General features: G+C 36.1%; 1 long non-coding RNA gene across 1 annotated transcript; it reads right to left on the reverse strand.

Moving 5' to 3' along the window:
- Positions 1–3,873: 3,873 nt before the first annotated feature.
- Positions 3,874–6,451, reverse strand: LOC149143916 (uncharacterized). Its single transcript, XR_016264943.1, has 3 exons — positions 6,373–6,451; positions 4,039–4,116; positions 3,874–3,948 (listed from the first exon to the last, which is right to left on the reverse strand). It is a non-coding gene; the product is annotated as an uncharacterized LOC149143916 (long non-coding RNA).
- Positions 6,452–11,972: the final 5,521 nt, after the last annotated feature.

Here is an 11,972-nt window from a genome sequence, read left to right on the forward strand (position 1 = left end):
TCTAAAGGACTGTGTGGAGGGTAGAAGAAGGTTCCTTGCAACCCTAGATCAGTTCGACAAGGAATTTGGCTGCTATAAGAAGGACAAACTTCAGAAGCCTAAGGGTTTGGTTCTTGGAGAAATAAGGGTAGCCAAGGAGGCTTATGAATCATGCCTAAGCTAATTGTTGGAGAAGGACTATAGACAATCATAGTGGGCAACCCTCCATGCCCTAAGATTGTTTACATTGGAGCAGCACAAGAAGGCAATAGTGGGAAGAAGTCCGAAAGAGCTGAGGAGCAACGGTGGGTAATCTCAGAGTTATTCACAAACAAAGTTGTGAACAACTCACAAGAACACCCTATGTGTTGATTCATTGATGGACTTATGATCAACTAGAGGGCAGTTGGAGAGCCGTGTTCAGAGACCTAAAGGAGCAGGATTCATTGATAGAGGCAAATTGGTGTTGTTGTAGTTTGGGAGCCAAAGGAACGACATGTGTTCGGGACACATGGACTGAAAGGGTTGTGGAGCGCTACATCAACAAGTAGGTCAAGTGTTGTCTTGTTCAAGGTAGATTGGTTGAAGCACTGACACCGAACCCTAGTTTGAATTTATTGTATTAGTGATTGTATGAGGGCCATGATCCCTGGTACCAGAGCCCTAAATAATGTACTACAGTTTGTTAATATAACGAAGTTGGGTTGTTGAAAAGTGGTAAAAAGTTGTCTATTTATGTACATGTTGATTTTTTGTTGTATTTATCCATTGTGCAAAGTAGTTTGTTGTGGCATTTGAATTGGTTGTGTAATAGATTCTTTTACCCTAACCTACATTCTCTAGTGACATGGAAAAAACAACATCCTCGTCTCTAGTGCACATTGTCTAGGGTGTGCGTGTGATGTGGAGCAAGAAAGCATATAAATTTAATCATTCCATTTGATGTATATGTCAAACCACTAACTGAGTGGTACTACCCAAGAACCATGCTAAAGGAAAAAACTTCAAGTAAACAAATAATAATAACACTATTTTGTTGGAAACCAACACGACTCACCCATCCTATGTGTGGCATCTACATTGCCTATCTTCTCAACCCGACCCTCCGAGACACTACAATTGTAGTCACTCACTGCACAAAGTAATATTATATATGAGATCATGAATAAAGCATGAGTTTAAAGTATAAATATACAAAGTGATGTATTAAACATACACATACATACCCTACTACATGAGAACCATGCTAGAAGGAAAAAACTTCAAGTAAACAAATAATAATAACACTATTTTGTTGGAAACATGACTCACCCATTCTATGCGTGGCATCTACATTGTCTATCTTCTCAACTCGACCCTCTGAAACACTACAATTGTAGTCACTCAATGAAGAAAGTAATATTATATATGAGATCATGAATAAAGCACAAGTTTAAATAACAAATATACAAAGCGATGAATTAAACATACACATACCTGCCCTCCCTTGGCTAATATTTTAGCAGCGAATAGAATAAATCACTTACAATTTGTAGAATGTCTCACCCATCCTCTGCCACAGTTGTAGAATGTCTAATGCATCTTCACCACTTTACCTTTGTAGATTGTACAATTGTAGCTCTTCACTACATAAAGAAGATCAATGTAGTTGATTATGACAACATAGATAAAGCATATAATAAATTGAATAGCAAAAATATGGAGCCACAAATTAACAAAATATACTTTTAAGTGAACCGCATTGCATATAGGTGTGTTGACTCACCCTCCTTTACGAACAATAGCCTCCATTTTTTTTTTGCTTCCTTTGTTTCCTTTTCCACACCAACAAATGAAATCGAGACCAAATTACAAAGAACGTGAAAAAAAAAAGGAAAACAAGTACAACAAACCCAATATGAAACCAAAACAAAATTACAAAAAAAGAGAAAAAAAGGTGAAAAAAAGAAAAACGATTAGAACACAAAGCATGGCCATGCTCAAAGTCAACAAAAAAAAACATGAACAAAGAGAAAAAATGCAAACACCCGTTCTGCACATTATCTCTCCTGCAATGTACCGTCCTCTCTTGGAAGGAAAAGAAGTAAACCGAACAAGGTTAAAATACACATAGTTAGTAATGGTACACATATTTCAAAACCAATAATTATTCATAATAGGAAACATACCTCCCCTAGAGTTTGTTTTATAACAATGAACGATCTATTTTGTATTCCGCTTGCTCGTGGTCATCAGAACAAGTCATCTACAAAAGACACAAAATAAGCTATTAGAATTGTTATATAAATTAAACTAGAGATTAGAATGAAATTATTAATCATAATAAAAAACACATCTTTCTTTGAGTTTGCTATATAAAAAGAGAGGCCATTTTGTATTTCGCGTGTTCTCACTCGACAAATATTCTTCAATAAATACATAAAAAATATTAAATTTCTAATAAAACTTAAACTAGAGAGTTTGAAGGCATGAACTTGTCATGGAACTTAGTTCGAGTCCAATTCTATTCCATGCCATATCACAAAAAAATATAAATTATCACAAAAAATATGAATTTTCTAGACTAGATGTACTTCTACTAGGAATAATACAAACAATGCTTTCATAAGAGGTAATTTTTTTTTGTTTAAAAATGAATCTAAACATATCTAAACAAATTGAACTCCCAACACCATAGGGTCCACAAGGCAATAGTGTTGTATGTTAGCACAATGGTTGATTGGTTGAAGGGTCAATATGCTTGCTTGCTCAACTTTACCCACCTCTTCTATAGGGCATGTACTATGGAGAGCCAAAAAAAATACAAATTTAAAAAAACCATGTGATGTATACGTGAAACCACTAATTGAGTAATACAACCCAAGAACAATGCTCGAAGGAGAAATAGTAGTGCAAAGAAATAATAAAAATACTATTTTATTGGAAAACTACGACTCACCCATCCTCTATGCTCCATTTGCATTGCTTAAAGTATCTTATCTACTCGACCATCCCAGACACTACAGCGGTAGTCACTCACCGCACAAAGTAATCTTGTATGTGAAATCATGAATAAGCCACGAGAGAAATTGATAAAAAATATATAGAGCAATAAATTAATCATACACATAACTGCTAACTCTTCAGTAATGTTATAGCAGCAACAATTATGAACAATAAGCTTGGAAATGTGAACCCCGTTATAACTTTTCTCTCTGTTTCGTATCAAATTTTTCAGAAAATCTCAAACCTCACACCCATTAACAAGATCATACTACCTTGAAGCCATGACAAAAGGATGAATCATTGTGCAAGCAACATATATTACGGTGGATTAAAGCACAATATTATTATGTAGGAAAAAATTATGGGCTCACCAATCCTTTGCAGTGCGTTTGTAGAATCTCTAAGGTATTTTCACCACTTCACCTTCATAGACTATACAACTGTAGTCGCTCACTACACAAAGAAAATAAATATAGTTGAGTATGAGACCCCATATAAACCATATAATAAATTGAAAAGCAAGCAAATAGAGTCACAAATGAGGAAAAGATAATTGTGAGTGAAGTGCATTGTGTATAGTTAGGGTGATTCACCTTCATTTATCAATGATAACCTCCACCTCATTTCTTTCATTTTCTCTCCATGCAAACAAAACCAAGACCAAACTACAAGAAATGAGAAAACGAGTACAACACAAAGCATGGTCACTCTCAAACTCGACAAAAACAAAACATGTAGACAACAACAAACAAAAAATTGCAAACTTCCCCCTTGCACATTATTTCTATTTCAGTGTCCTCTCCTCCGCTGAAAAGAAAAAAAGTGGGGTGGTTAAGGTTAAAATACAAACATAGATAGCAATGGTAAGCATATTTAAAAACTGATAATTATTTAGAATAAGAAACATACCTCCTTTAGAATTTGTTATATAATGATAGACATTGCTTTGTATTCCATTTACTTGTGCTCACAAGAACAAGCCATCTACAACAGATACATAATAAAATATTAGAATCATTATACAAGTTAAATTAGAGAGTTGAATGTAATAATCAATCATAATATGAAACATACATGTCTTTGAATTTTGTTATATAAAGGGGGATAATCCATTCTGTACTTCACGTATTCGTACTCACTGGAATCAACCATCTGCATTAGATACACAATAAACTATTAGGATTCTAATAAAATTTAAACTAGAGAGTTGAAGGCAGGAACTTGTCATCCAACTTAATTACAATCCATATATATTCCATCCTATATCTCAAAATATATATATTTTCTAAACTAGAAGTAATTCTACTAGGAATAATGCAATTTAATGTTTTCATAAGAGAAATAATTATTTTTGTAGAGGGATCTATGCATATTTAAACATATTGAACAACCAAAATCCTAGAGGCCACAAGGCAATGTCTTGTCTATTAGCACAATGGTTGATTGGTTGAAGGGTCTGTATGCTTGCTTGCTCAACCTTACCATCCTTTGTTGATATTTGTAGCTTGGTAGGTACTCCAAACCCTACGGTACAAGGTTGTGAAGGATTTGGAACGGCATGGGATTTGTGGGCAAGAGAGTACCCAAGCTGTGGGCTTTGCACTGTGGGTGTGAATCCATTAAGAGATTTGATGACTTGACACTTGAACATGATAGAGCACCCTAAAGAAGCAAGGGGTGGTGTTGCTTCAAGCACCTAGAGAGCCCTTGTCACTGTGGAAAAATGAACATTTATATGTTTTGAGTGGGTGAATTGTTTTAAAGATCAAGTCGGCCTTAGTTAAAGAGGCCCTTCCTCAAGGGATAAATGTCACCCTAAGCGAAAGATATAAATATGTGAGAGGAGAGAGCTCATTCCACACATCCAAGGAGCAACACATCAAAGAATACACCTCTGAAATAGATGAAGATCAAAAGGAGTTGAAGCGAAGTGGAGAAGGAGCATTTTTGTGTCTTCTTGAGACTGTTTTGAGGACAATATTGATAGGCAACAGGCCGAGGGCTAAGAGGTGAATTTTGGGCAAATTTTGTGCACGTTTGAGGAGAGTTTTCTCTGTATTTCCGGCCGCCGATTCTCTGGATTGATTGCAGGTGAACGACATATCTTTTGGGGAGGGTGGAGAGGCCTAGTAGGATGCCTAACCTAGGCCACAATCACAACAGGGGACAACGTAGTTAGAAGAGGCCCGAAGTGAGGGAAAACACAAGTTTTGGTTCAAAATGTAGGGTTGACGTGTGCCCTCACTAGAGCTCAGAAATTGCATTGAAGCCGAGGTCAAGGGGAGCAGCAGGGGGTTGCAGAACAAGGTATGTTTGTGCTCTTGTTTTGATGTTGTTTTTTAGTGGATTTTTATCCTAGTTTGGAAAAAGTTCGAGGGGCATCTAAAGGACTGTGTGGAGGGTAGAAGAAGGTGTCCTTTCAACCCTAGATCAATTTCACAAGGAATTTTGCTGCAATAAGAAGGACAAACTTTGAGAAGCCTAAGGGTTTGGTTCTTAGAGAAATAAGGGTAGCCAAGGAGGATTATGAATCATCCCTAAGTTAATTATTAGTGAAGGACTATAGACAATCATAGTGGGCAACCCTCCATGCCCTAAGACTGTTTACATTGGAGTAGCACAAGAAGGCAATAGTGGGAAGAAGTCCTAAAGCACTGAGGAGCAACAGTTCGCAATCTCAGAGTTATTCACAAATAAAGTTGTGAACAACTCACAAGAAGACCCTATGTGTTGATTCATTGATGGACTAATGATCAACTAGAGGGCAGTTGGAGAGCTGTGTTCAGATACCTAAAGGAGTAGGATTCATTGATAGACGCAGATTGGTGTCGTTGTAGTTTGGGAGCCAAAGGAACGACATATGTGTTCGGGACACATGGACTGAAAGGGCTGTGGAGTGCTACATCAACAAGTAGGTCAAGCGTTGTCTTGTTCAAGGTAGATTGGTTGAAGGATTGACAACGAACCCTAGTTTGTATTTCTTGTTATATTGATTGTATGAGGGCCATGATCCCTGATACTAGAACCCTAAATAATGTACTACAGTTTGTCAATATAACGAAGTTGGGTTGTTGAAATTTGGTAAAAAGTTATGATTTATGTACATGTTGATTTCTGTTGTATTTATTCCATTGTGCAAAGTAGTTTGTTGTGGCATTTGAGTTGGTTGTGTAATAGATTCTTAGACCCTAACCTACATTCTCTAGTGACGTGGAAAAACAACATCCTCATCTCTAGTGCACATTGTCTAGGGGTGTGCTAAGAAAGCACATAAATTTAAACATTGCATTTGATGTATATGTCAAACCACTAACTGAGAGGTGCTACCCGAGAACCATGCTAGAAGGAAAAAACTTCAAGTAAACAAACAATAATAACACTATTTTGTTGGAAACCAACACGACTCACCCATCCTTTGTGTGGCATCTACATTGCCTATCTTCTCAACCCGACCCTCCGAGACACTACAATTGTAGTCACTCACTGCACAAAGTAATATTATATATGAGATCATTAATAAAGCACGAGTTTAAATTACAAATATACAAAGCGATGTATTAAACATACACATACCTGCCCTACTACACGAGAACCATGCTAGAGGGAAAAACTTCAAGTAAACAAATAATAATAACACTATTTTGTTGGAAACCAACATGACTCACCCATCCTTTGCGTGGCATCTACATTGTCTACCTTCTCAACTCGACCCTCCGAGACACTACAATTGTAGTCACTCAATGAAAAAAGTAATATTATATATGAGATCATGAATAAAGCACGAGTTTAAATAACAAATATACAAAGCGTTGTATTAAAGACACACATACCTGCCCTCCCTTGGCTAATATTTTAGCAGCGAATAGAATAAGTCACTTACAATTTGTAGAATGTCTCACCCATCCTCTTCCACAATTGTAGAATGTCTAATGCATCTTCACCACTTCACCTTTGTAGATTGTACAATTGTAGCTCTTCACTACATAAAGAATATCAATGTATTTGATTATGACAACATAGATAAAGCATATAATAAATTGAATAGCAAAAAATTGGAGCCACAAATTAGCAAAATATACTTTTAAGCGAAGTGCATTGCATATAGGTGTGTTGACTCACCCTCATTTACAAACAATAACCTCCATTTTTTTTTCTCTGCTTACTTTGTTTCCTTTTCCACACAACAAATGAAACCGAGACCAAATTACAAAGAACATGAAAAAAGAAGGAAAACGAGTACAACAAACTCAATAAATGAAACTAAGACAAAACTACAAAAAAAAAAAGAGAAAAAAGGGTGAAACAAAAATAACGATTACAACACAAAGCATGGCCATGCTCAAATTCAACAAAGAAAAAACATGTACAAAGAAAAAAAAGCAACCACCCGTTCTGCACATTATCTCTCCTGCAATGTACCGTCCTCTCCTGGAAGGAGAAGTAAACTGAACAAGGTTAAAATACACATAGTTAGTAATGGTACACATATTTCAAACCAATAATTATTCATAATAAGAAACACACTCCCATAGAGTTTGTTTTAAAACAATGAACGATCTATTTTGTATTCCACTTGCTCGTGCTCATCAGAACAAGTCATCTACAAAAGATACAAAATAAGTTATTAGAATTGTTATATAAATTAAACTAGAGATTAGAATGAAATTATTTATCATAACAAGAAACACACCTTTCTTTGAGTTTGTTATATAAAACGAGAGGCCATTTTGTATTCACGTGTTCTCATTGGACAAATATTCTGCAATAAAAACATAAAAAAAAATATTAAATTTCTAATAAAAGTTAAACTAGAGAGTTTGAAGGCATGAACTTATCATGCAACTTAGTTCGAGTCCAGTTGTATTCCATGCCATATCACAAAAAAATATAAATTATCACAAAAAATATAAATTTTCTAGACTAGATGTACTTCTAATAGGAATGATACAAACAATGCTTTCATAAGAGGTAATTTTTTTTTGTTTGAAAATGAATCTAAACATATTTAAACAAATTGAACTCCCAAAACCATAGGCTCCACAAGGCAAAAGTGTTGTATGTTAGCACGATGGTTGATTGGTTGAAGAGTCAATATGCTTGCTTGCTCAACTTTACCCACCTCTTCTATAGGGCATGTACTATGGAGAGCCAAAAAAATACAAATTTAAAAAAACCATGTGATGTGTACGTGAAACCACTAATTGAGTAATACAACCCAAGAACCATGCTCAAAGGAGAAATAGTAGTGCAAACAAATAATAAAAATACTATTTTATTGGAAAAACTACGACTCACCCATCCTCTATGCTCCATTTACATTGCTTAAAGTATCTTCTCCGCTCGACCATCCCAGACACTACAACGGTAGTCTCTCACCGCACGAAGTAATCTTGTATGTGAAATCATGAATAAACCACGAGAGAAATTGAATAAAAAACATACAGAGCGATAAATTAATCACACATACCTGCTAACTCTTCAGTAATGTTATAGCAGCAACAATTATGAACAATAAGCCTGGAAATGTGAACTCCGTTATAACTTTTCTCTCTATTTTGTATCAAATTTTTTGGAAAATCTCAAACCTCACACCATTAACAAGATCATACTACCTTGAAGCCATGACAAAAGGATGAATCATTGTGCAAGCAACATATATTAGGGTGGATTAAAGCACAATATTATTATGTAGGAAAAAATATGGCTCACCAATCCTTTGCGGTGCGTTTGTGGAATCTCTAAGGTATTTTCACCAACTTCCTTCATAGACTATACAACTGTAGTCGCTCACTACACAAAGAAAATAAATATAGTTGAGTATGAGAACCCATATAAACCATATAATAATTGAAAAGCAAGCAAATAGAGTCACGAATGACGAAAAGATAATTGCGAGTGAAGTGCATTGTGTATAGTTAGGCTGATTCACCTTCATTTTTCAATGATAACCTCCACCTCATTTCTTCATTTTCTCTCCATGCAAACAAAACCAAGACCAAACTACAAGAAATGAGAAAACGAGTACAACGCAAAGCATGGTCACTCTCAAACTCGACAAAAACAAAACATGTAGACACAACAAACAAAAAATTGCAAACTCCCCCTTGCACATTATTTCTATTGCAGTGTCCTCTCCTTCGTTGTAAAGAAAAAAAGTGGGGCGGTTAAGGTTAAAATACAAACATATATAGTAATGATAAGCATATTTTAAAAACTGATAATTATTTAGAATAAGAAACATACCTCCTTTAGAATTTGTTATATAACGATAGACATTGCTTTGTATTCCATTTACTTGTGCTCACCAGAACAAGCCATCTACAACAGATACATAATAAAATATTAGAATCATTATACAAGTTAAACTAGAGAGTTGAATGTAATAATCAATCATAATATGAAACATACATGTCTTTGAGTTTTGTTATATAAAGGGGGATAATCCATTCTGTATTTCACGTATTCGTGCTCACTGGAATCAACCATCTACAATAGATACACAATAAACTATTAGGATTCTAATAAAAGTTAAACTAGAGAGTTGAAGGCAAGAACTTGTCATCCAACTTAATTACAATCCATTTATATTCCATGCTATATCTCAAAATATATAAATTTTCTAAACTAGAAGTAATTCTACTAGGAATAATGCAATTAATGTTTTCATAAGAGAAATAATTCTTTTTGTAGAGAGATCTAAGCATATTTAAACATATTGAACAACCAAAATCCTAGAGGCCACAAGGCAATAGTGATGTCTATTAGCACAATGGTTGATTGGTTGAAGGGTCTGTATGCTTGCTTGCTCAACCTTACCATCCTCTGTTGAGATTTGTAGCTTGGTAGGTACTCCAAACCCTAGGGTACAAGGTTGTGAAGGATTTGGAACCACATGGGATTTGTGGGCAAGAGTACCCAAGCTGTGGGCTTTGCAACCAAAGTTGTGGGTGTGAATCCATGAAGAGATTTGATGACTTAACACTTGGACATGATAGAGCACCCTTAAAGGAGCAAGGGGTTGCTTCAAGCATCAAGAGATCCCTTGCCACTGTGGAAAAATTAACGTTTATATGTTTTGAGTGAGTGAATTGTTTTAAAGATCAAGTCGGCCTTAGTTAAAGAGTTCCTTCTTGAAGGGATAAATGTCACCCTAAGCAAAAGATATAAATATGTGAGAGGAGTGAGCTCATTCCACACATCCAATTAGCAACACATCAAAGAATATACATTTGAAATAGATGAAGATCAAAAGGAGTTCAAGCGAAGTGGAGAAGGAGCACTTTTGTGTCTTCTTAAGACTGTTTTGAGGACAATATTGATAGGCAACAGGCCGAGGGCTAAGAGGTGAATTTTGGGCAAATTTTGTGCACGTTTGAGGAGATTTTTTCTTTGTGTTTCAAGCCACAGGTTCTCTGGATTGATTGCAGGTGAACGACATATCTTTTGGGGACGGCGGAGAGGCCTAGTAGGATGCCTAACCTAGGCCACAATCACAGCAAGGGACAACGTAGTTAGAAGAGGCCTGAAGTGAGGGAAAACACAAGTTTTGGATCAAAATTTAGGGTTGACGTGCACCCTCACTAGAGCTCCGAAATTGCACTGACGCCGAGGTCAAGGGGAGCAGCAGGAGGTTGCAGAACAAGGTATGTTTGTCCTCTTGTTTTGATGTTGTTTTTTAGTGGATGGGTATCCTAGTTTGGACAAAGTTTGAGGGGCATCTAAAGGACTGTGTGGAGGGTAGAAGAAGGTGTGTCCTTGCAAGGGAGCATCTAAAGGACTGTGAGGAGGGTTGAAAGGGAGCTTTGACAATCCCTAACTAAGAGGGAGTTGGGCAAGTCACTGGTCAGAGGGAACGAGGGTACATTCCTTTACAGGAATGGGGCATATTTCCCTAGTTGAGAGGAGAGATAAAACAGCATTCTTGTCTTCATTGTGGAACGAAAGAATGGAGATGTGGTAATCATATGGATCCAATGCTCTTTGAGGATGTGTAGGGCATCGAAGATAAGAGTAGGAAAGAGGACCAAATTTCTTTGAGGGTTGGGAACCCAAGATAAGAATAGTCCTAGAGGTATACTCAGTGAACACTCGGTTGGGTATGTACCTTGAGAGACAATGAAAAAGGTATTCTATAGTCATTGGTCTGCCAACATTGTTGTGCTCTGATCTAGTAAGAGATAGAGTTGTCAATAACACTTTGTTGTGGAAACAATGTTGTTTACTATGATGCTATAACAGATGGATTGCTAATCCAATTTCTCTTATGGGAATTCTTTGTATAAAAAATGTCCAAAATCTTGTAATCATTTATGAATACCTCCCTAGTTAAGAGGGAGTGTGAAAGAAGAAAGTGTAACTAGGTTCAGTCTTCATAATGTAATTTTGATCTTTGCACTTGAAAAATAAAAGAATTATTATTTTTTATTATCAAGAATGGGTTTCTTGCCATTTAGATAGGTCATGCACATGTTTAAGTGACTTCTAGGTAAGTCAAAGAGTATTTGAGAAAGAAATATTCGGTCTTCATAAATGTTATTTTGATCTTTACACTTGTAAAAGAAAAGAATTATTATTTTTGTCATTATCAAGAATGGGTTTTTTCCCATTAGATAGGTCACGCACATGTTTAAGTTCTTCTATGGAAAGTCAAAGAGTATTAGAGTCAAAGAAATATGTCAAAAAGATCCTCCAAAGCAAAGACAAGTCTCCTCTTCAAGTCGGCTCAAAGAAATGAATTTTTGGTGCACTTAAGGATATGACGGCCTGACTACCTCAAGTCTGCCCAAATAGGAGGGACAAACTCCTATATATAGGGAAGTTCGACCTCACCAATAGACCATCAAGCTATCTCTGAAGTCAGCGAGAAAGAAAGTGAAGAAGGTGTGAAGAAGAGCAAAAGGCTGCATCTAGGCCAACGAAGAAGAGAAGAAAGAAATCGAAATTTTTGGGACTGTTTTAGGGACACTTTTCCATCACATGTGCAAAGGAGAAAGGGCTCATTCTGCTGC

The sequence above is a fragment of the Pinus tabuliformis genome, chromosome X, assembly GCF_031772625.1.
Source record: "Pinus tabuliformis cultivar Carrire ecotype Pingquan chromosome X, CPIR1, whole genome shotgun sequence".
NCBI lineage: Eukaryota > Viridiplantae > Streptophyta > Pinopsida > Pinales > Pinaceae > Pinus > Pinus tabuliformis.